The following is a 24,376-nucleotide window of genomic DNA, read 5'->3' as shown; positions in this document are numbered from 1 at the left end:
TTACTGTGGTGGTCTCTCCCCCCAGGTCCCTTCCTGAGGTGAAGGGCCAATGTTCTATTTCGACCACCATTTAGCAGCAGACTCAGAAGTAGTGCCTATTTTAAGAACAGCATCATGAATGTCCAGGGTGCGTGTTGACGCAATGTGAGTTGTGCCCTTTGGTTTGCATGTCACAGTAAACAAATGCAGCGAACCATGGGTAAATGGCAATGGTAACAATGGCTCTTCAGCTCTTATGGATCACAGTGTGCACCAGTAACTAATACTCAATTAAAAATGTTATAGAAGAGAAGTCTAATAGAGACAGGCCACACAAGGTAGCCATCAATGTTATGACAATGATAGTGAGAACTGGTAAATAAAAAATAAATAAAATAATGTGAGATGTGGTAGTGCCTGGATTAAAAAACGCAGCTAAGAACGATTTTGCAACTGTACACTCAGCTTCAACTTTAGTGTTTATAAAAATTAAATGAATCACAATAAATCGCTAAGTTTACCCTTATATTACTTGAAAACGAAAAACTGAATTCGTAGCATCAATCAAAGATGTGACAAGCACAACTAAACTACAAAAACTGATAAACACGAATGATGTTACAGATAAACCCCGTGAACTGAAGGTAGACTACTTCAAAAAGGTATTCTGCTGGAAATATCCCATTGAAAAATATAATTATAATCAATGTGGAGACTTTCGGAGCAGGGACGGCTCCTCCACTATAGCAGAGGAGCATCACCCCACTGCCCACAGAGGCAAATGAAAAATAAAATGATCTCAATGCAGATCATTTTATTTTTTATCCTGTGGCTGAGTCTTGGGTGCAGGGCCACAGCACTCCAGCAGAGGCAGTAGGAGTGGTGGGCCCTGCTGTCAGTGTGCATGATTGTTTGACCAGCCGTCTTAGGATGGCCAAACTGTCATGTGTACTGACATCTCTCCAACTCAGCTGTGTTGCTGGATGGAGAGATCAGCAGGCACAGGCCCCCAGATCCAGATGGAGCACAAAACAAGACCGCCCGCCCAATCTCAACACTGCTCTCATATGGAAAGCAGCCTCGGGATTGGCCACAGGGAAAGCTGAGAGCTTCAGCCTGTGCCCAGAGGAGAAGATCGGCGAACAGAGTGGCGAACAGAAGACCGATAGGTAGTTTTTTTTTTTTGATTGTTTCAGCCACCTTGAGCTGCCCCCATGCGCTGCCTCACCACATTTACATTACACCAGCCGCTACTGTTTCTGAGAAATTTAAAAAAACTTTAAAAACATGTCTCAAACAGAAAGGATTCAGTTGGAAACCATTTTGTTAAAAATGTGGGAAGGGGGGGCGTGGCATGCAGCCGGGAGAAATGGCTGCCGCGCAGAAGAGCTTCGGGACGAGCGCGCGTTCCCCGACCAATCCGGCAACATATCCTGCCAGAAATCCGCGTCCAAAGACACAAGGAAACATCGGAGGATGGGGAGCATCCATCGATCCTGTCAGCGACTGCCCAACGCATCGCATCAAGAGCCCGGGCCGCGTTGCTGGAGGCGGCCTATCGGCAGCGGTGACGCCGCGGCCTCGATTTATGCAGGAGGCCCGGCGGAAACACACAAACCGCCGCCTTCGCGAGGACGTGGCGGCCAACAAAGACACTCAAGCGCTGACCCGACAGGCATGGGACGTCCGCCGATCCGATTGACGTCCACATAGCCGCATCGCAGGAAGAAACCAGGCCACACTGCGGGCGGCGGCCTGGGAACAGCGGAGGCGCCGCGGCCTCGATTTATGCAAGGGCCCGGCGGGAGCACGTATGAATCACCGTACCCAGGAGGACCCGGCGGCTGGGACAGACACCCAGGTGCCATTGGAAAGTACGACGCTGGTCTGGCCTACGCGATCCTGCTGTCCCTGAGGAACCGCGGAGGCGGTGATTGTGCACAGAGGGTCCCTGACTGCTTTGGGGTAAGGTGAGAGGTATAGCGCTGGCTGGTGAGGCTACACAACCACACCCTTAAAGATTCCAATGCCTAACAAAGTACCAATGGCCCCCCCAGCTTTCGCTCTGTAGGCGGCATAATCAAGCTCCTTGTTGGGACTATATGTGAAAGACAGACAGGCAGTGCCGCTTGGGACACCCGGGAGAACGTGAGGCGAAGGCGTCCCTCGGGGCGAGATACCCCTCTGCGCATGCATGGAGGGAGCGGAGGAGTGAGGGGCCAACGGGCGTGAGAGCCAGCCAGAAGAGGTGACGCGAGGTCCCGTCGGACATGGTCTGTAACGTAACCGCCGTCATCTAACTTTGGAGCAGTGTCCAAGCGAAGTGATACGCGGAGCGGAGGCGAGATCTACAGCCTGGGGGGTATTGATTGCAGAGGACACTTAACGTACGGAACGGATATAAGGGATGCCACCCCTGAACTCGCCCTGTAAGGGGCTCACTAAGCTGAGATACATGCAAGAGGAGTCCTGGCCGGTGCCGGCTGAGGCGCCGCCCGACCGGCCCACCCACCCATCATACTAAGTGCTTGGGAAAACCGACAGGCCGCGTGTGTCTGGTAGGCACTCGGCAGGCAGCGGCGATTACCGTCCAGTGAGTTGAGACAGGCGCATAGAGATCTGGGAAGCCGGTCACAGATGGGGGGCAAAGGGCCTCGCACGACTCTGCAGCTCAAACTGGACAAATATGCATATTCCAAAGACGCTTCAACGTTGCCTGAACGTCGGCCTCCAACGGAGGTAGCCCCCACACCTGAAGGGTCATCAAAAGTCACGCTTGAAGACATAATGTCTGCCCTCACTAACGTGCAAACTACAGTGGGATTTTCAGAAAATGGCCACCAGAGTCACGGAGGAGGCGAGGGTGGTGACTGCCCTCGTGACAGACACAAGCGACCTACAACGGAAGGTCCGCCAATTAAAAGCGGATAACAAGATCATGGCGGCCAAGCTGGACGACCAGGAAGGGCGATCAAGACACAACAATGTTAGAATTACAGGAATCCCGGAGAGTGGAGGAAGCCAAGCCATGGATCTCTACGTCGAAGACCTCATCAACACTAGGATCCAGCCAAGGGGGCTCTCCACCTTCTTCTCAGTTGAAAGGGCGGATCGCGTCCCGGGAGGCAAGCCTAAACCGGGGGCACCCCCCAGACCTATCCTAGGCAAGTTCCTGCTGGACCTGTCCCCCGGTGAGATCATCATGGGAGGCGACTTCAACACCATAATGGATGCCGCGCAAGATAGATGTCCCTCTAGGAGTCAAGGAACGGGTTCATCGCCCCTAAAGGACTTCACAGACGCACTTGGCTTGGTGGATGTCTGGCGCGTGCACCACCCCTTAGAGCACCAATACACACACCACTCGAGTGCGCATAATAGTCTATCTCGGATAGACTATTTCCTCACCGCCCAAACAGGATTAGACAATATACAAGAGGTCAAACATCTCCCGAGGGGCTTCTCGGATCACTCACCCTTACTATTAACATACTCTTCTCGCCTCATGGGTAGGAGACGTATTTACCCTATCTACCCGGGATATCTCAAAGTTCCACAGATTGGGAAAATCATGCTCAAGACCACGAAGCACTACTTTCAGGATAACGCTCATACAGTTGAGTCTCCACTTATCCTTTGGGAGGCTTATAAGGCAGTTATACGTGGACAGGCCATCTCAACGATCACTGCACATAAGCAAGCGCAGGCGCAACAAGTATTAGACTTGGAACGTGCGGTAGACCGCGCGGAGGGTGATCATGCAGCCGATCCCAACGGTGCCAACACCCATGCTTTACACTTAGCTCGACAAGCGTACAGGGACCATGTATGGGAGGTGACCAAGACTCGAATCACGAAAACACGTCATACGATATACGAAGTGGGGGATAAAGCTACAAAGTTACTGGCATGGCTAGACAAAAAGGAGAGGGACGATCGTTGGGTGGCACACCTTCGGTTATCCACCGGGGAGACGATAGCAGACCCAAATGATATCGCAAAGGCATTTGCGCATCATTTCGAAACAGTATACACTCCTATGGCAACGACAACAGTCGAAGAAAATCTAGACTTCTTACAAGACATACAGCTCCAACGGTTAACCTCACTAGACGCACAACTACTAGAAGTGGATCTTTCCACTGAGGAAATCGCCGCGACCATCAGGGGCCTACAGCCCGGGAAGGCTCTGGGACCCAATGGATTCCCAATGGAATGGTATAAAAGAGAGACGGACACACTGGTACCGCACTTATTAAGAATGTACAAGGCTAGTTTAGAGGAAGGAATGCTCCCGCGAGACCAGAGGGTGGCTACACTCATAGCGATACTCAAACCTGGTAAACCCCCTCAGGAGTGCTCATCCTACCGGCCGATCTCACTCCTTAAAGAGGAAGCGAAGATACTAGCAAAGGCGCTAGCGACCAGACTACAACCCCACTTAAAGACGCTCATACGTCCGGACCAGTCCGGATTTATGCCGGGCAGAAACACAGCAATGAACTTCAGACGCCTACTTAGCTAGTGCACCCGACATACAGGAAGAGGCGGTCATCCTATCTTTAGATGCCAGTATGGCCTTTGACCGGGTAGAGTGGCCATTTCTTTTTGCGGTACTGCGGCGCTTTGGGTTTGGACCCAAAATCTGCGCATGGATAAAGCTGCTATACTCGCAGCCGCTGGCGCAGGTAGCGGTCAACGGGCGACTATCGGAAGACTTTACGCTGGGGCGAGGGACTAGACAGGGCTGCCCCCTCTCCCCTTTGCTGTTTGCGTTGGTTTTGGAGCCGCTTGCGGCATGGATTAGGGCGGACCCGGTGGTAAAAGGACTGAAATGATAAGAAGACTGGGAGGACCGGATCTCCCTCTACGCAGATGATATTTTGCTATATCTGACACACCCGGAGCGCTCCCTCAATTGCCTGTTAGACATTTGCGCCTCATACGGCAGGGTCTCTGGTTACTCCATTAACTGGAACAAATCGGTGCTATATATACTCAACGGCCCTTCCCCACGCCTGCCCAGAGGGGCTGAGATACAGATAGCAACGGATGGAGTCAAACATCACGCCAAACCACGCGCACTTTACAGAGCGCAACTTGCTTCCGCCGCTGAAGAGGCTAAGGAGTGACGTTAGAAGTTGGCACTCCCTCCCGCTGACATTGCAGGGGAGGGCTGCGCTGTTTAAAATGATGGCTCTCCCCCAGTTTCTTTATGCAATACAAAACACACCCATGCCAATACCCGACTCATACTTCAAAGCCATTGCGGCGGAGGTGGGTCACCTACTGTGGCAGGGGATGCCTCACCGTATAGCTATGCGTAAACTAATGCGGAGCTGGTATGACGGTGGCATTACGCTACCAAATGTCCATCTATATTATTGGGCCTCCCAACTTGTAGTGATCAATCAATGGCTGCACGCCCCCCAGGACGAACCAGCTCTTCGTATGGACAGACACCTGATTGGTACGGACGGAATTATAGGCGCCCTTTATGACAAAGCCAAGATAAACAAACTGATCGGTCCAACGGCACACACGGTGCAGGTTTGGTACAGGGCACAGAGGCCACTGGGATGGGAGGGGACGATAACTCAACATACACCATTATGGGACTCTCCCCGGTTTGGCAGGCTGCGCAAAAGCAAAGGTTTTAAACAGTGGGACCTGATGGCCATTTCCAAGGTAGGCGACCTTTGGAAAAAGGGGGAGGTGGTCACCTTTGCGCAACTCCAATCAATGTATCAAATGGCAGGGACAGAGCAATACAGATACATACAAATAAAACATGCCCTTACAAGGGCCATACCTCCGGGAAGTGCTCTGCCCGAGTCCTCACCACTGGAGGACCGTTTGCTAACCGATTCTTTAGCCAAAAAAGCAATCTCATTAACATATCGGAAACTGGTCAATAACCAGAAAGACCCCACACATGCCCTTAGGGAGAGGTGGCAAGCGGAGATAGGTGAGCTTGACGAGCAGGATTGGCAGGAGGCGCTTGCGTCCCCATGAGAAGTTGCGACCCCCTCCAGACTGAAGCTTGTGCAGCTAAAAATACTGCACAGAACATACTACACAAGATCGACACTTCACAAAATAGGGAAAGCAGACACACCACTTTGCCTTAGGGGTTGTGGGTCTATAGATACATTCTATCACACCATCTGGGACTGTCCTGGCATTCAACGGTACTGGGGGGCGGTGTTAGCCACGGTGACCCGGGTCTGCGGGGTTGATGTCCTCCCTGAGCCACGCAGATGTCTACTTAATGTGTGGGAGCCAACGGATCTCGACCATGCAGCGCAGGAATGGGTGACACTGACCATCGCACAACAGTGGGGAGCACTGACGATCCCCACCCATGAGCAATGGTGCCGAGATCTCGATGGTGCCATGGTGGTGGAAAAGACAGTTTTTATTAATAGGGATGCCCCCGAAAATGTACAAATGTGGGAAGGAGGTTGAATTTCAACACTACATGCCAATATACCAAATGCAAAGGTGGGAAAACAAAACGATCTGTGGGGTTCTGTGACCTAAGATTTGCATCAAAAATAGGAGTCCCTCAACATACACGAGATGTACAACAAAAAGCACATAACATGAAACTTCGGTCCATGGTGCTGATAAGACTTGAATGAAAACAAAAGATATGAATGTCCCAAATTTAAATAACGCGAACAGCAAAGTGCAGAAAAAACATGAATCATGAAAATAACAAAAGAAGTGACATATGAGTAAATCATAGCAGAAAGGGTCAGCAAAAGTCTAAAATACTTTATTAACTGAAAAAAGTATCTAAAATTATCCAGAATTAAAGTGATCTGGAAGACTGAATCAAAGAATTTCAAAAATACCCAAACAAATTTGAAGTTGGCATTGACTTGATAAATGCAACGACACAGAAAAACCAACTGTTAGAAATTGGGTTGTTGGTCGACTAAGGTATGAGCCAAGTCAAGCAGCAACTACATTCCTAGTGAGGGTAAGAAGCAGGCAAACCCTAAATTAGCCTGTGCTCACCCTCTGGTAGCTTGGCATAGAGCAGTCAGGCTTGCTTAGAGGCAATGTCTAAAAACTTGTGCAACACTTCAAACATTAAAACAGAGAAAGTACCACATAAAAAGATGTCACACCAGGTTAGAAAAATAGAGATTGGTTTAATAAATAAAACAAGGCCAAAACTACAAAAATCCAAAAAGTAATACTTGAGATATTAATATTTAAGTAATAAACTGTGAAACAGCACTTACAAGCAATAACCGCTTACTTGGGATATCTTGACGTGCCAGACTGGGCCAAAGTGGATCAGGCGGTTGGTTCCGTCAAAGTACAAGCACCATTTGGGTACCTCCGTGTCTCGCTCTGTCCACTGCTGATGCACAGAGCGAGATAAGGAGGTACCCAAATGGTGCCTGATCTGCATGTTGCCAAACAATAAAACCCAGTAGAAAAGCTACTGGGGACACAAAAAACAGGTGAGCGCATTAGGCCTCATTCTTGTACAAGGAATGCGTGCATTTTTTCAGAAGCAGGGATACGTAGTAGTAGATATTCAGCCCTGAAGAAGGCCCCAGACCCATGCGAGCTCATAGTGCAGGCCGAAACATATTGGCACTTTAGAGAGGGTATAACTGAACCAATATGTTCAGATCACCCCGACTGTTTCACGTTTTTATCCATACCCCAGGTACACTCCTAATAAACATATCGGTTGGGTATACCTGAAGGTATTTTTACTATCACTCATCTGGTTCCCTGCATGGCCAGCTTTTGCTTTATATAAGAACTCCCAGAACACCTGTTGTTGAGTCCACCCAGGTAGTACCATCTTACCTGGGTGTGGATAGACGCCTATGATGAAGCATGTCACGATATGAGAGTGAGGCGTCTACTCCAATATCTTTGGATACCCCATCCCCTAAAGAGTAAGCAGAGGGAGACCAATAAACTCCCTAGGGACCTTCTTTTCTTCCTCTTTACTTGGCAGTCTTAATATCCGTTTGGATATTCAGACAGCAGCAGTTGCTTATATGTGATGCGATTGTACCCGGGAGATTGCAACTGACCTGCTTTTCCCTCACTCTCTATTGTAAAAAAGAGGTTTACGTTGCCAGATGGAAAAGGCAGTTTAACCTGCACACACAAGCTCTGCAATGGCAGGCCTGAGACATGGTTAGAGGGCTACTTAAGTGGGTGGCACAATCAGTGCTTCATGCCCACTAGTAATATTTGATTTACAGGCCCTGGCACATGTAGTGCACTTTACTAGGGACTTATCAGTAAATTAAATATGGCAATTCGGTATTAGCCACTGTTCCCATGTTTTAGGGAGAGAACACATGAAGTTAAGAACTGGTTATCAGTGGTACAGTGCTCAGAGTAGTCAAAAGGCTAACAAAAACGAATTCAGAAAAAATATGAGGAGAAAGACAAACAGTTTGGATGTGACCATGCAGAGAGGGCCATTCTCCAACACCCACTGAAACAGCAAATGAGTGATCAACCTCGGTTAAAAAAAAATCAAAATGCATTAGACAAACAACAAGCCTGTTGCCATATACACATATTACAAATAAATAGCTGAAAAGGAGAATAAACAAAATGCAAAAAGTGTCCCAACTAACAGAAGAATGGGACTATGAACATTTGCACAAAAAGGTGCCAAAACCCTAATGTTGGCCTGAAGAACCTGTATAAGATGTATAAAAGAGAACAAAATCTGCTCTCTAAACTCTTTCTTGTGTGGCTGGAAATCATAAGAGTCCCTGTGAGCATTAAAAAGAACAAATCTACTGGGGCGTGGTCTCCCCAAGCAGCAAGATGACCACTCTTTGAGAGGGATCTTCTGGCCGAGCACGAAATCCTTCAATTAAACAACTACATTAGGGGTGCCTGATACTGCACATAAAGGTGCAGCCCTACAACATCCTCCAAATCCAGCTGAGGTCCTTTGCAGTGTTGGTGGCCCCCCAGAGACTGCAGAGACAAGCGTGGTCCTGGGCCTAACTCATCCTGTGGCCCATTCTGTGGGAGAGTGGGGCGGGCCAGGGCCACCTAGCTGTAGAGCCCCTACCAGACCGTGCCAAATGCTGCATCGGCCGATCACTTTATGGCAGAGGCCGCATTGGAGAGGGCGGACCCCAGCCTATAGCAGCTGATTTGGTGGTGCCGCAGATCTACTGCTGCGGAGGAGGGGAGCGTCAGGGAGACAGCAGCTGATGCGGGACTCTCTGTCGGAGCCCATTGTCGAGAGGTGCCTCCCTTCTTGGTCCGCCCGACCCCGGACTTACCTGTCTCGCCTCCCTCTTGTGCCCCACAGTACCCGGAGAGCCGCGTTGGTTCCACACTGTCATCACCGGAAGACAACGTAGAGCGATGGCCCGTTCAGGAATGGGCTTCCCCGGAGGCGGAGGGACACGCCCCCTGTGACGTCGATGCGCTGGATAGGCTGGACGTCCGGAGAAAGGACGCGGATGCGGAAGCACTGGGAATTCCGGAGAAGCAAGGAGAAGGGACGGACGAGGAAGTCGGAGATCGAGGCAAGGAGAGCGAGAGACGAGACCGGAGAGCCGAAGAAGACGCCGTGACTACACCAGGAGGCGAGGACCGCGCTGCGCCCTGCCAGGGACCCGGGGGTTCCTGGCTCCAACAGGTACGGAGCCGTATCCTGGGACCCGGGAAGCGGGTGTGGACTAAAGCGGGGGACACCTCGTGGTAAACAGTGGACGGTTCATCCACGCTTATCAGCATTGTGCACTACTGTTTGGTGGAAGGATTTGTTTTTAACAAGCACACTTTTTCCTAACTACGGTGTCCCTCACTCGCCCTGCCCCAAGACTGAGACATAGTTCCACGAACCTGAGAGGTTTCTCGTTTCTTTTGATTTCATGTGCTGAGCCTCCTTCCCACACCGGTGACGTAACCAGGCAACGCGGGGGAGGAGTTAACAGACCGACGAGCAGGGAGAAAAGGCCAGGAGCTCAGCGACCCAGGACTCCCTGAAGGACTGCCCAAACCGTTAAAACAAAGTCTTGTTAAGTTCTAACATTAAAACAACTTAACCCGAGACTAGTCTCACGTCCTCATTTATGCTGCCTGGGGAGGCTGAACCCCACAACTTGGTGGAGAATGCGGGCATAAGAGCGCAGGACTACGACACCTGATGGAGGCGCTCATTCAGCATTTGGTAGAGAGGCAGCGTAAATTGGAATGGGCTGTAGAACGGCAGCTGACCAGTGCTCAGGCTGACAGAGACACGTTTAAGGACCAGATGAAAGCGCAACTGGATGCGCTGTCCCGTGTCGTTGACGAGTTGCCCTCTGGACCAGTAGGACAGGCCACTATCCGGCCCTCCAGTGCCTTTCCTACAGTATCCTTACAAAAGTATGTCCCCGGTGAGGATCCTGATGCTTTTCTTGTTAACTTTGAACGTGCTGCTAAAGCGGCGGGATGGCCCAAAGAGAAGTGGCCTTTCTTCCTGGTGCCCCTGCTGTCCGGGGAAGCCCAAGCGGCTTACCAGTTGGCCAACGAAGGGGGCGACGTCCCGTATGATGACATCAAGGCGACAATACTTGAACACTTAGGAATGGACGCCGAAGCGTATAGACTACGATTCCGTCGCGAAAAAGGCGCTTCCGGCGACACCCCGAAAACTCTATATCTAAAGCTGAAGATGGCTGCCGAGAAATGACTACGGCCAAACGATTATACAAAAACAGAAATTATGAACGCCGTCGTATTGGAGCAATTTGTGGAAGCTATGCCTTTTGCCACCCAGCGTTGGCTACGTCAACATGCCGGACTCACCATAGACAGGGCCGTGGAAATGGCCACATCATATGTTAGAGCCCAGCCTCGTCCTATAACATGGGAACCCGAAAAAGGGTTACGTCCCTCAACTTTACCTCGCAGACCTCTACGCCCTATCAAGGAACCGGAAAAAGTCAGGGCTGTTCGACCAGAACCCCTGGTCCCTCGACAACCGCAGTGTTTCAAATGTGGCGAGTGGGGGCATATCGCCCGGGTTTGTCCACGAAGGAAAGCAGAAGAACCGATGGACGTTAGCTACGGACCCCGCAACATGTTATACTCCACCGAAATGGGAGCGGCCTACTATGTAAGTCTCCGGGTAAATACATTCAACGTGGCCGCCTTGTTAGATTCGGGGTGTAGACAATCCATGATTAAAAGCTGTTTTGTTTCCCCCAACCAAAGGGTCCCGGGTGGCCAGGTGGCTATTAGGTGCATTCACGGGGACGTACGGTTTTATCCCACAGCACGAGTACCTCTTTCATGTCCCGGGACAACAGGTTCCAACTATGTCACCGTAGGATTGTTAGACACTCTTCCTGAGGATCTCATCTTGGGTACGGATAACCCGGACTTTCTGTCCCTCTTCAGGAAGACCACAGAAACCCCAGTCAATGCGATTCCCGGTCTATTGGCCCAGGAGCCATGGGCTATTGACCGGAATTTCCATTTGGCCCAAGTTAATGATCCTACGCTCCTTCACGCCTGGCAGGAGGCAAGAAAAACCCCTGCACAGCGGCAGGGAGAGTATCCCTGCTATTCCATCAAGAAGGGTCTCTTATACCGCATCTCTCAAGCCCATGGTCTCTCACAACTCTTGGTCCCTAAGCCTTTCAGAGAACAGGTCCTGTTCTTTGCGCATAGTCATCTCTTGGCAGGCCACATGGGAGCCCAGAAAACCACAGAAAACATACTACAACACTTTTATTGGCCCGGTATATATGCTGAAATTAAATCCTATTGCCAGAGCTGTCCAGTCTGTCAGCTCAAAAATCCTTACCAACCCCCACGAGCCCCCCTTCAGCCTCTACCCATCGTGGGGCAACCCTTTGAAAGGGTAGGCATGAATATCATAGGCCCCTTACCCCGCACATCACAGGGATTTCGACATGTATTGGTCCTGGTAGACTATTGCACGAGGTTCCCCGAAGCCTTTCCCCTCCGAAGCACTACCTCCACAGCCATAGCAGACAAACTCATGGAATATTTCTCCCGGGTGGGCTTCCCTTTACAAATCCTTACCGATCAGGGTACTCCCTTTGTCTCCTCACTCATGGGGCAGGTATGCAAACTCATGAACATAAAACACTTGAAAACCTCCGTTTACCATCCACAAACGGACGGGTTGGTTGACAGGTACAACGGCAATCTAAAGTTGACCCTCAAAAAGATGCTGGAGAGCGAAGGGAAGTCCTGGGCATGCCTGCTGCCTCTATCGCTCTTTGTCATTAGAGGGCAGGTACAAAGTAGCCTAGGCTGTTCATCGTTCGAACTCCTCTACGGCAGGCAACCGCGTACGCTGCTTGAAATGACAAAAGAAACATGGGAAGCAGAAGAGGATAATACCCAGAGTCTCCTGGAGTACGCACGGCATCTACGATCCACCTTGGGTAAACTAAGAGAATTAGCACACCGGAATCTCGAGAAAGCTCAGGTACAACAAAAGAAACAGTACGACAAAGGCACTAAGCTACGTACCCTTCAAGTAAACGACTGGGTTTTGGTTTCGCTCCCCTCAACCCTGAACAAAGGAAAAAGGGGTTGGAAAGGTCCTTATAGGATCATCGAAACCATCGGAAACACCACCTATAGATTACAAATGAGTGACCGCACAACTCAGACCTATCACATCAACCTACTTAAAAAATGGTTAGGTCCCCCTCCCAAAAGCATCCATTTATCACAAATCGAACCACGCTCCCCCTGTACCTTAGAGGCCCTGACAGTGAATCCCGAATTATCTGTTCAGGAAACACAGGACCTTCTGGATCTCCTTTCTTCCTTTCATGATCTCTTTTCAGACAGTCCTGGCGAAACCAGCCTGGTGGAACATCGTATAGACACTCGACCGGGAGAACCCATAAGACAAAGACCATACCGTATCCCTGCGGCCCGTCGACCGGCGGTGTCTTCAGAGATTCAGAAGATGTTACAAATGGGGATGATACGACCCTCCCAAAGCGAATGGTCCTCTCCCATAGTCCTAGTCCCTAAACCCGATGGAACCATCAGGTTCTGTATTGACTTCAGAAAAATCAACGCCATCTCCTCTCTAGAGGCCTATCCTCTACCTCGGGTGGACGAGTTAATAGAAAGATTGGGGAAGGCTAAATACATAACCACCCTGGATTTAACGAAAGAGTCCGATCAGAAAAAAAACGCTTTTTCCACCCCTGACGGTTTATTCGAATTCACGGTCTTACCCTTTGGCTTACACGGTGCCCCAGCCACCTTTCAAAGGTTAATGAACATCGTTCTCCGATCACATACAGACTACTCCTCGGCATATCTAGATGATATTGTGATCTTCAGTTCATCATAGCCATCCCATCTAGATCATTGCCGACAAGTACTTCAGGAACTAAGGACAGCGGGACTACACATTAACGCGGGAAAGTCCTTTGCGGCTTTTCACCAGGTACGATATTTAGGTTATCTGCTCGGAAAGGGCTGCATCGAACCCCAAACCGAAAAAGTTAAGGCCATCAGGGAGACCCCAGTTCCAACCACAAAAAAAAGTGTCAGAGCTTTTTTGGGTCTCTTGGGGTACTACAGACGCTTCATACCCCAATATTCAGAGATCGCGGCCCCTCTAACCGAACTGTTAAAGAACTCAGTGTCTGAACGGAATCTGCGTCACCCAACACCCCAGGTCCTGGAGGCTGTCTCCCGGCTGAAACGGGCCATTACAAACCACCCAGTGCTTATCTCTCCGGACTTTGAGCGTCCCTTCATCCTTCAGATGGACGCCTCTGACTCAGGCATAGAGGCCGTTCTTTCACAAACTACGGAGGGTGACGTGGAAAAACCCATTCTGTTTCTCAGTAGGAAGCTGTTTCCGAGGGAACGTCATTATCCCGTTATTGAGAAGGAATGCCTCGCTGTAAAATGGGCTGTGGAGAAGTTACGGTATTATTTGGAAGGACGTCGGTTTACTTTGTACACCGACCACGCCCCTCTAGTCTGGATGAGTCGTAACAAGTCCAACAATCCGCGAGTCATGCGGTGGTTTCTCTCTCTCCAGCCGTTTGTGTTCGACGTTCTCCATCGGAAAGGATCTTCCAACGCCAATGCGGACTTCCTCTCCAGGGTTCCGATTGTCCCCGACCGGGACTATGCATGGGGGGGGTGTGTCGGGAGGTGCCTCCCTTCTTGATCTGCCTGACCCCGGACTTACCTGTCTCGCCTCCCTCTTGTGCCCCACAGTACCCGGAGAGCCGCGTTGGTTCCACACTGTCATCACCGGAAGACAACGTAGAGCGATGGCCCTTTCAGGAATGGGCTTCCCCGGAGGCGGAGGGACACGCCCCCTGTGACGTCGATGCGCTGGATAGGCTGGACGTCCGGAGAAAGGACGCGGATGCGGAAGCACTGGGAGTTCCAGAGAAGCAAGGAGAAGGGACAGACGAGGAAGTCGGAGATCGAGGCAAGGAGAGCGAGAGACGAGACCGGAGAGCCGAAGAAGACACCGTGACTACACCAGGAGGCGAGGACCGCGCTGCGCCCTGCCAGGGACCCGGGGGTTCCTGGCTCCAACAGGTACGGAGCCGTATCCTGGGACCCGGGAAGCGGGTGTGGATTAAAGCGGGGGACACCTCGTGGTAAACAGTGGACGGATCATCCACGCTTATCAGCATTGTGCACTACTGTTTGGTGGAAGGATTTGTCTTTAACAAGCACACTTTTTCCTAACTACGGTGTCCCTCACTCGCCCTGCCCCAAGACTGAGACATAGTTCCACGAACCTGAGAGGTTTCTCTTTTCTTTTGATTTCATGTGCTGAGCCTCCTTCCCACACCGGTGACGTAACCAGGCAACGCGGGGGAGGAGTTAACAGACCGACGAGTAGGGAGAAAAGGCCAGGAGCTCAGCGACCCAGGACTCCCTGAAGGACTGCCCAAACCGTTAAAACAAAGTCTTGTCAAGTTCTAACATTAAAACAACTTAACCCGAGACTAGTCTCATGTCCTCATTTACGCTGCCTGGGGAGGCTGAACCCCACACCCATACACCAGATTGTACCCTCTGGTGATTGCGGTGCCCCCGTCATTAGGGGGGCCCATACATTGCTAAGGAGTCACACTGACTCACTGCACTTCACTGCCTGGGGCTGCCTGCATGGGGGACACTCCTAAATATACCGCAGGATGAGCGTACGCTCCTTAGTTGCCGGACTCTGATGCTGAGCGCGGGGCTATTCTGCGGCCTGGCGACCTCAGTCTTGGATGGGATGCGGTCCCTGCCCTGACGGTCTGAACACTCTCACTACATGTGGCTGTCTGAGTTAAAAGTGATACCAGGCATCATTGTACTGCGTTGATGGCAGTTTCTCGTCGCCACTCAAATAGTCGTTAACCTATGTTCAAATTTCAGCGCTGGGGACACCTCTTTTGAATCATACGGTATCCATGCCTTTGAGTGGTCCCGCAGTGGTGGGGCCCTGAGTCACTATACTTAACAAGGACCGCTATTCTGGACTAGGAAGCTAACCAATACATCTGCCACCTTTAATTTGTCTCCTCCCGGAGGCCTCCACACACTAAGGATATCTAGCACGGGCCTAAGTGGTGGATCTTGCTCGTGCTCCCTGTGGTGATGGTGCCCTAGTGTGTGGAGGGGCTACGTGCCCTCTTGTTGGCAGCTCACCCATCCCTTCACTGCAGCGGGAGTAGAGCATTGTGCAGGCTGACAATGTCCGCTTAATACTTCTGGATGTAAAATCCAGCTTAAAAACTATTGACTCCAAAATCGACCTTTTTCTACTATCTGCCTAGACTGCGTTAAGCAATGCATCGACAAACATGAAACAAGGCTCCATCAGCTGGAAAACAGATTTTCAGATGCAGATGATTTACTGGCAGAATCAAAAGAACATTTGTTGTGGATGGATAAAATGCTGGATCTTATCAAGGCCAAGAATGAGGACCTAAAAGCCCGACCTAGATGCAACTATCTCTGCATAACTGGAATCCCAGAAACCACAGCTATCTCAAAGATGGAGGATCGTTTCACCCAGTGATTCTCTGTCCCTGAAGGATGATGCCCAACTCACTTATTTGGATCGCAAATTGTTTTTGGAAGGGGGGGCAGTATGTCACAATCTGATTGGTGGGGTTGGTGTGAGTGGGGGAAGGTTTGGGTCTTATGCCGGGGTGGTTCACAACTGGAAAGGGGGGTTGATGTGGGTGGGTTATGAGGTTGGATGATTGGGTTGTAACCTGTTTTTGTGATAGGTCATGCTTGTAACTTTTGTAATTACCACATCACTGCATTACCTCTATCCACAATTGCTCACGAAAGGTTACATCCTCTAAGACACTCTTAGGCTACTACTATATTAATACCTTGCACATAATATGGCCAACATTTCATGCATCACATGGAACATTTGCGGGCTCAAGCATTATAGAAAGACGCGCCTAGTCCATGCTTACCTCAATGTACACAATGTACACATATGCTTCCTACAAGAGACGAATCTACATGGTCCACCTGCCCCTAGACTTGCTGCTCGCTGGTGGGGGGGAACCTACTTGTCCGCCTATTCTAATTACGCTTGGGTGTAGCGGCGATTGTCGATCCTGATGTCAGATATATTATATTAGCGGGTTCCCTACATGGGAGGCCAATGACATCGGCTCCTGTATATGGTCCAAACAGGAATGACCACGACTTCTTTACTCAGATCTGGGCAAAAATTTTAAGTCTTGGTAAAAGCACTGTCATCTGGGGGGATGACTTTAATGCTGTAATGGATGATCAGTTGGATCGACTTGCCGCCTCTAAAAGCTTGCACCCACAAGCCACGATAGTGCTGAAAGCAATCACCCATGAGAATTACTTAGTAGATGCCTGGACACAGACACATCCGCACACTTGGGAGGGCACTTACATTTCAGCTTTTCACAATGCCTGTTCTAGACTGTACTTCTGGTTGGTGTCCGGTCATGGATCTCGTCGGTGTCTCATTTGCCGCACACCCTTTATGATCACGCCCCAGTATTGTTGGTGCTGCAGATTCCACAGACGCCACCCCGTGCTTTCACCTGGCACCTACCAACAGGGGCATTGTTAGATGCAGTATTCAGAGAGGAGATTCTGGGGTAAATAATAGAATATTTCTCACACAATATAGACTTGGTGGAATCGCCATCTACTCTGTGGGAGGCATTCAAGGTGGTGGTGATGGGTGCTTGAATGGCAAATCCGGTGTTCTGAGGACAATCCAGGGAACCATAGTTGGGCTTCAGAGGGACATTCAAAATATGAAGGGAAAATATTTCCAATCAAACGACATTGACACTTAACCAACCTTAAGGACAAGCTCGCTGAGTTTTAGGAGGAAGCCCTCCACAAGACTCACTTTTTACATCAGCACCTTCTGGCTCGACGATATGTGGACGATGAGAGACACTTGCCACCCTACTGTGAGCTCCTAAATCCTCCGCTTATACTACCAAGCTATTTGATATTGAGTCCACAACAGTCTGCTCCCCAATCGAACTGCTTGATGTCATGTCATTTTGTATGTTCACTTATACTCCGCAACTTTGACACCAGATGCAGCCGAAATGTTGGAATATTTTGACACCATGCACTTGCTTTGGCTTGATCGGGCACACCAAGCTTATCTCGATGAACCCATTACTGCTGATGAAATTGTGCCGGTCATAAATGGCTTACCGGGGGATAAAGCACAGCGCTTAGCTGGGCTCACCACTGCATTTTATAAGGAATCCGTTTCCTTATTGGCCCCGCACCTTCTTGCTATGTTTCAGGATTCTCTGACAACTCACTCTTAGCAGGGGCGTGGTCACCATCCGTGTCCTTATGGCGTCCCTTGCCCTGAGTCCCCTTTCTCAATGTTTATGGCGTCCCGCCACCCGTACAGCTCACTCTACGATCAGTCCTTCGCTTTCTCTGCACTGAGACTCAGGGTCTGGCATCCATATGTTGTGTCAGTTATCCTTCCAAGTTCAATCCTCTCTGTAGGCGCAGGACCAGCCTCTATTCTATCCAGGCCCATGCATCTTCTGGGCTTTGAAATAATTGTGTCTTTATAAGTATATGACTTTCAGTTTACCAGAGTAGCATATATTGGATTTGGAGGGCTCCAAGTTTCACTCTGATTACGTCAAAGGTCCATCTCTTGCGTTGGACCTCTCAGCTGTAATCCGCTAATAGCATGATTTTAGAGATTGCATGTCTAATTTTCCTTTTGTGGCACAGTTCTCGCATGATCATGTCTCTGTTAAGGAAATGTAAAAACTTTGCTGTAATAGATATGGGTGGGGCCCCAGGCGGTGGCCTTGCACTTAGTTCCCGGTGCACCCACTCTATGACGAAACAGGCAGAGAAATGGTCAGGTGAGATAATGTCTTTTACCCAAGTCACCAGAATCGTGGGTACATTAGCTCCCTCCACTCCCTCTGGAAAACCCATGAAGCGAAGATCCTCCGTGCCCTATTTTCTGCATCCTCCATGCACCATATTACATCTTTATTTGTGCTGCAGAGTTCTGTCACCCCCTTTTGGAGGTCCCTTACCACATCTTCCACCTACGAGGCTCAAGTCTCCGCTTCTGTCGCTCACCGATACCTTTCATAGGTTCTGACACAAGAGTGCGACTTCAGAGCACACCTTCCCTATCTTGCCCTCCAGGGCCTCTTGAGGATTATATTGCCTGAAGTAGTTTGGTCCTGTCTGGAAGGGACTGAGCAGTCTACACAGCCTCCAGCTGGGGGGCCATCACTTTTGCAAATCGGTCCATCTTTCCCTGTCTAGGGTGTTTGGGATCTTTGTCTTTTGCGAACATTGTAGTCGGACGGCAATTCCAATGGTTGCAGAGTATGATCTCCTGCAGAGATTCTGGGGCTCACCCCTGATTGCTGAAAAGGGAAGAGGTGGACCAACTAGTTACGAGGGTCAGGCAGGAAGGAGCCAGCCACATGAGTCACCCCACCGGGGGAGTTGATTGCCAGTGTGCATTGTCAGTTCATGGTCCTACTGGGGCCACCTCCCAAGTAATCTCTCTCCTCCATCTGTTCTCAGCCCCCTCCGTGTCCCTCACTGCAGCTGCTCAGGGCCATGTGCAGTCAGAAGACACAGACAAGGTGGCAGATAAAATGTGTCTCCTCTGGGGGAGATTATAGGAGGTGATAAATGTGATGTGTTGCCTTATGCCAAAACGGAGAGGCAGGAGGTCTGTGGTTTCTCCAAAGCGGCTCAAAGATTATGACACTCGATGTTATTTGCTACTTTGTCGCTTCTCTTTCATCTGTTTTGTTGTTGTGTGTGGGTCTGTGTGGTGTCCTGTGTGGGGTTCCCTTTGTGTTTGTTTCGTGGTCCTTGTTCTGTCATTTAAAGAAGGGGGATGTGTTATACTGGGTCTTGAGTCTGTCTTCTCCCCTAACCACAAGTGTCATGTCTTAAGTGTAATGTGGGACTATGACATATTTGGGGTTCTGTGTCAGTTGTGAGGAGTACTGTCCGTTGGTGTCTGGGGCTCCTGGCATGGGGTTCCTGTGCTCCAATAAACCTGCACTTTGAATATTCCTGATTTGGTGTCTTCATTGATTAGAAGAGTCTACTACAAGTACCTGCACTTCTCAGGAGAGTTTCGGTGCTTTTAGTGAGTGAGTACTGCCACTTCTTAGTATCAGCACACGCGCAATCGACTGACCGAAGAATTTCCTGAGTGAGTTATCGTCTGAAGAAGACTGGAGAGACTGAAAGAGTGAGTGCCAGCATATCCTGCCTTTCAATGTAATGTTTGTCATCGTAGAAATAAATCTAAACGCACGGTTTTACATAGCAAGCATTATAATATGAGCGCGATCAAAACGTGCCCGCGATCGGCATTTAAAACGGACCACAGTGATCAGGGCACAAGTCCTAAAAAAAGAAGTGGGGGGACTCTCCAAGTTAGGCGGCGTGACAGGAAGTGACATCACGGCAGGAAGTGACACCACGACAGGAAGTGACATCACGACAGGAAGTGACATCACAACCGGAAGTGACATCACAACAGGAAGTGACATCACTTGTGAGGCAGATCCATCATTTGCATATATTGCAAGATTTAACAATTGAAGCTGCTTGGTACTTAAGCCTGTGACTTAAGGTCCCTGTATGGAGGAATTAGCAGCCCAAATGTGGATGAAGTTTGGTGTACAACTACATTAGTCAAGCCATTAAGTGCTGTAAGCGAGGCATACTAAAACATGGGACCATGAACAAAAGCAGAATTTGTGTTGAAAAAAGCCAAAGAAAACCACATACTAGAAACTACAATAGTGATTATCAAAACTTTAAAATGTATTACGCTACCGAGAACACGACATTTAAATTTATTGACAAGTATAATACACTGGGACCATGAGAGAAAAAAATGCAAGGTGCACACTGTACAGTTTCAGCTTGATACTCTGTACATCTGTTATTGCAGACATTATGGGACATGTTATATTGCCACAGGATGTCTGGCCATGGAAAATTTGTGAGACCGCTTAGATCATTGAAAGCTATCAATTAAAAAACGACCATGCGTCTGCATATCTTTTATAGTGCTGGGCTGTAGGATCTACCTTTCTAGATTGAGTATCATCTGCATGGCGATGGGCAATCAACCACCTGTTCACAAATGGCACTGGATTCCAAAGAGGCAGAGGAGGACCCATGAGGTTAATGAACATTAATGAGGAAAGGCGTCCGATACCAAGGCAGTTTCGTATGGGTGACATTATCAAGTTCATTGTGCTGAAACCCCTTTCGCAGTCACTTGAAGTCACAGGAAGTGTGTTTATCGCCCTCAAAACAGGTTGCAGTTTCTCTGGAATGTCATTACCACCATTATCAATATAGTCTCTGAAGCCTTCAGATACGCCTTTGAAATTAAGACAGAATCTCCTGCACAGGTTTTGTAGTTTCTCCTCACCTTCATACCATGGGCTCTCAATGTCATATGGCCATTTCTGTGGGTTGATAACATCTATCTCTGGTGTAAGATCTAAAAATTCATCTGTCCGAGATGATGAGGCCGACCTATTGCTTGCAGACTGTGCATACAACCTAGAGCGCAAGTTATCTGCCAGATTTTGATAAAACTGGGGAAGGTTTATTTTGACCTGCCCACGTGAGTCCTCACAGCTGATTGGCACTCCTCTAAATAAGCCACTCTCAATAGCTTTTTCAGCCTCCTTCCTGTGTCTCCCTGGAAACTCCTTAAGCTTTTCAATTGCCCTTACTGAACGATTGATGAGCTGGTAAGCTCGTGGCAGAGTTACCTCATCCCTTTGAAGTGCTTCCGACAGTGTTCCAATTTCATGAACCGCATCTGCAACACCAGCTAGATTCAGCACAAAATCGGAAGATGTCAGAATTCTATTCAGCCAACTGAAAGTAGACCGGTGTTTGGCATCACGAGAAGTACTTAAGCTGGACTGAACAAAATGCTGGTGAAGGGCTGGGTATGACTCCCACACTGCTCGTATTGCCCTTTTGCTAGAAGCAATCCACCGGATTGAAAATACTCGCCCAATTTTCAGAATCGCAATCTCTAGCTCTTTTGCACATGCGGAAAGTTCCCGCTGATTTTTGGGAGACTGGTGGTACACAGCATACAGTTTTTCAAAAAATGATGCAAGGTGCTTAAGGCCTGGCACTGTATCAACCGTGTCTGCTACACTGAGCTCAAGCCGGTGGCATAGACAGTGCCATTTTACAAGTCGAGGGTATTTACAACATAGCCTCTCCAAAACACCAGAGTTTCTCCCAAGCATTACACTGGCACCATCACTGCACACCCCTATCCAATTGTCTGCAAGGAACTGGTTGCAAAACCCATGTTTTTCCAAACATTTCAAGAGTGAGGACTCAATGCTTCCTGATGCAGATATCCACCCAATTCCCACAACGGCGCAGTAATTCACAAGCTGGCTTCCTTTCAGCATGGCACCGTAATTAATATATTAGCATGCCCAGTTTACACAAATCCACATTAATGCACTTTGACAACAATGACGAAGTAAACATTTATTGCAAATTACAAACAAACACAAATGTTAGACCAGTGGTCGAAGTGGGCAACAAAAAGTAGGGGAACTGTGGGCGGAAAATCAGAGAGTGGGAATAACCTGAGAATTGGGTCAGTGGGTAACCTATAAAGCGTGTAGGCTGCGGTATCTCCGTTTGTAAAGCTAACCGTCCCACAGCGGTAGTGACTGTGCAGATGTAACTTCTGAATGCTATAGATGGCACTCAATGCTATAGGTGGCACTAGCTCGATGGGTCCAGGGGGTACAGCTCCCGTGCTATTTACAGGAAAAGCCTTTTGAGGCTGCATACGGTGGAATATCTCTGTGTGTCTAAAAGTCACACGAACACATTGCCTATTGGAAGGCGTGGGGATATTAACTGATTTGCCCAGAATCACAGGTCGGTGAGCTAACGCCGTGAATCTAACATGGTTCTCTAGTTGTGCTCTACATAAACAAATTCTCTAATAAAACAATATTAAAACAGCACCACGTGTACTGCATCCGTTAATATACAGATACCTGAAGCCTACAACACACAAAAACATACACTACACTATATACTGCAGTACACAAACACATTACTACTTGTTTAACCATTACACAATACTACAACTGATACTCTAACACAACCGCCATTCATATTATTGCTACCCTTACTATCGAGTGAAGGGAAGTCTGCAGCGGGAGGCGGAGGCAGGTCAGGCAGCAGGCAAGGCCAGGCAGAACAGCCACGTCAACATCCGGTTCCGGGTCACTTCGAAAAAGCAAAGGAGCCAAAGCAGGAAAGCCCGAAAATTTAAAGGGCTTGGAGCAGGAGGGCGGGACTGCCGAGTTGCAGACCCACCCACCCATTGGTTGAAGATCACGGCGTCTATTGGTGGGTACCCTGGCAACGGTGAACCTGGTAGGTGCAGGGGCATGGGGCGTGATGATTGGCGGCAGTCCGAGAAATTTCCGGATTCAGCCAGCCACCCGGAAATACATTGTTGTTTGTGGTCTTCACTTTGTGCGCGCGTATTTGGGAAGGGTGGACGGCGTTTTGATTGAGCAGGGTGGACGGCGTCCACCCTGGAAAACCCTGGAAAATAAGTGGGGGGATGCCGTCCACCCGCGTGGTACCCCGACTCGTGCCCTGACAGTGATACAATGTTGCAAGAGTCAACGCGAAGAATAAAGCAAAACGTGCCCGTGATCGGCATTTAAAACGGACCACAGTGATACAATGTTGCAAGTGACAACGCAAAGAATAAAGTAACACGCGTTCATTTATTCAGCGCGAGTCCGCTTGAAATATAAATCACATCACGTCGGGTCTCCATTAAAACATTGTATTGATGTAAACATTACTTCATCCATTGATGCAGATATTGAAAGCTTGAAAACGGGCGCTGAAACTGATAGACACATGAGAATCCATTTAAGAAACACGAGGGAGAAAACAACATCTTTTCAAGTAAGCATAAAAGACTGTTCTCCTTCGACATTCACACAGGTGCTTAGGTTTAACACCAGCAACCATTGTAAATGTGTTTTACAGGCACAGAGTGAATAGGAGGTCCAAAACGTTTTAATTTGAGAACGCTGCATCCCACCTGGACAAACTCTATGAGAACATTCAGTTGCCCAAGTAAGCAATTTAAGCATACTTGAACTATTAATCCAACTACTTTCAGAGGTTGCAGAACTTGATAGCTTACATCTGCAATCATTATTCCATAGGTACCTGAAAACCCTAGGCTTTTTTGAAGGAAAAGCCAGTTAAATCAATTGGATAACCGCTTCTAAAGTACAGGTACTTTATTTTCTATGCACTAAGAAAATGTAGAAGAGAAGTTTGTTAAAGATCCTAAAAATTTCCCTCCTTTTTTAATTTTCAGATTACACCGTGGTTCAGCCCTGACGATCATTCCCAATGTCACATGGGGATTGGAAACGTGTCGGCCTTTTCCTTTTTTATCTATGAGGGATTGTGTAATTAAATAGGACTCTCGAGAGGGTTGCCAGTATAAACATGCCCTAGGAGAGACCCCCAAACTCCTTTTTTCCCCATAGACAGCTCACCTCAAATTAGTAGCGAAGCATAAGGTCTTCAGTTAGAGAGAGCTTATGTATCATAAATACTGACTGGTGTCATTATTTTGCAATGTCAAGTACACAAGATTTGTAATGTTATGTACACATTTTTAAACGTTATTTGTTGCACTTTCACAATATTGTTCACATGTTTGTTTTATTTTTATCTGCAAAATGAAGAATGTATCTTTTGAATGCTTCTTTGAAAAGTAAAATGGTTACATAAATTGTTTAAAAATATTTTCAAGTGA

At 48.7% G+C, this 24,376-nt stretch overlaps 1 protein-coding gene across 1 annotated transcript in view; it reads right to left on the bottom strand.

The window, feature by feature from the left end:
- OMA1 (OMA1 zinc metallopeptidase) overlaps positions 1-24,376 on the bottom strand; it is a 601,584-nt gene that overhangs the window by 347,558 nt on the left and 229,650 nt on the right. The gene's annotated exons all lie outside the window — the stretch shown is intronic.

The sequence above is a fragment of the Triturus cristatus genome, chromosome 4_2 (genome assembly GCF_964204655.1).
Source record: "Triturus cristatus chromosome 4_2, aTriCri1.1, whole genome shotgun sequence".
Classification (NCBI taxonomy): Eukaryota; Metazoa; Chordata; class Amphibia; order Caudata; family Salamandridae; genus Triturus; species Triturus cristatus.
The sequence above is the reverse complement of the archived record's forward strand: the minus strand, read 5'-3'. Positions and strand labels throughout refer to the sequence as shown.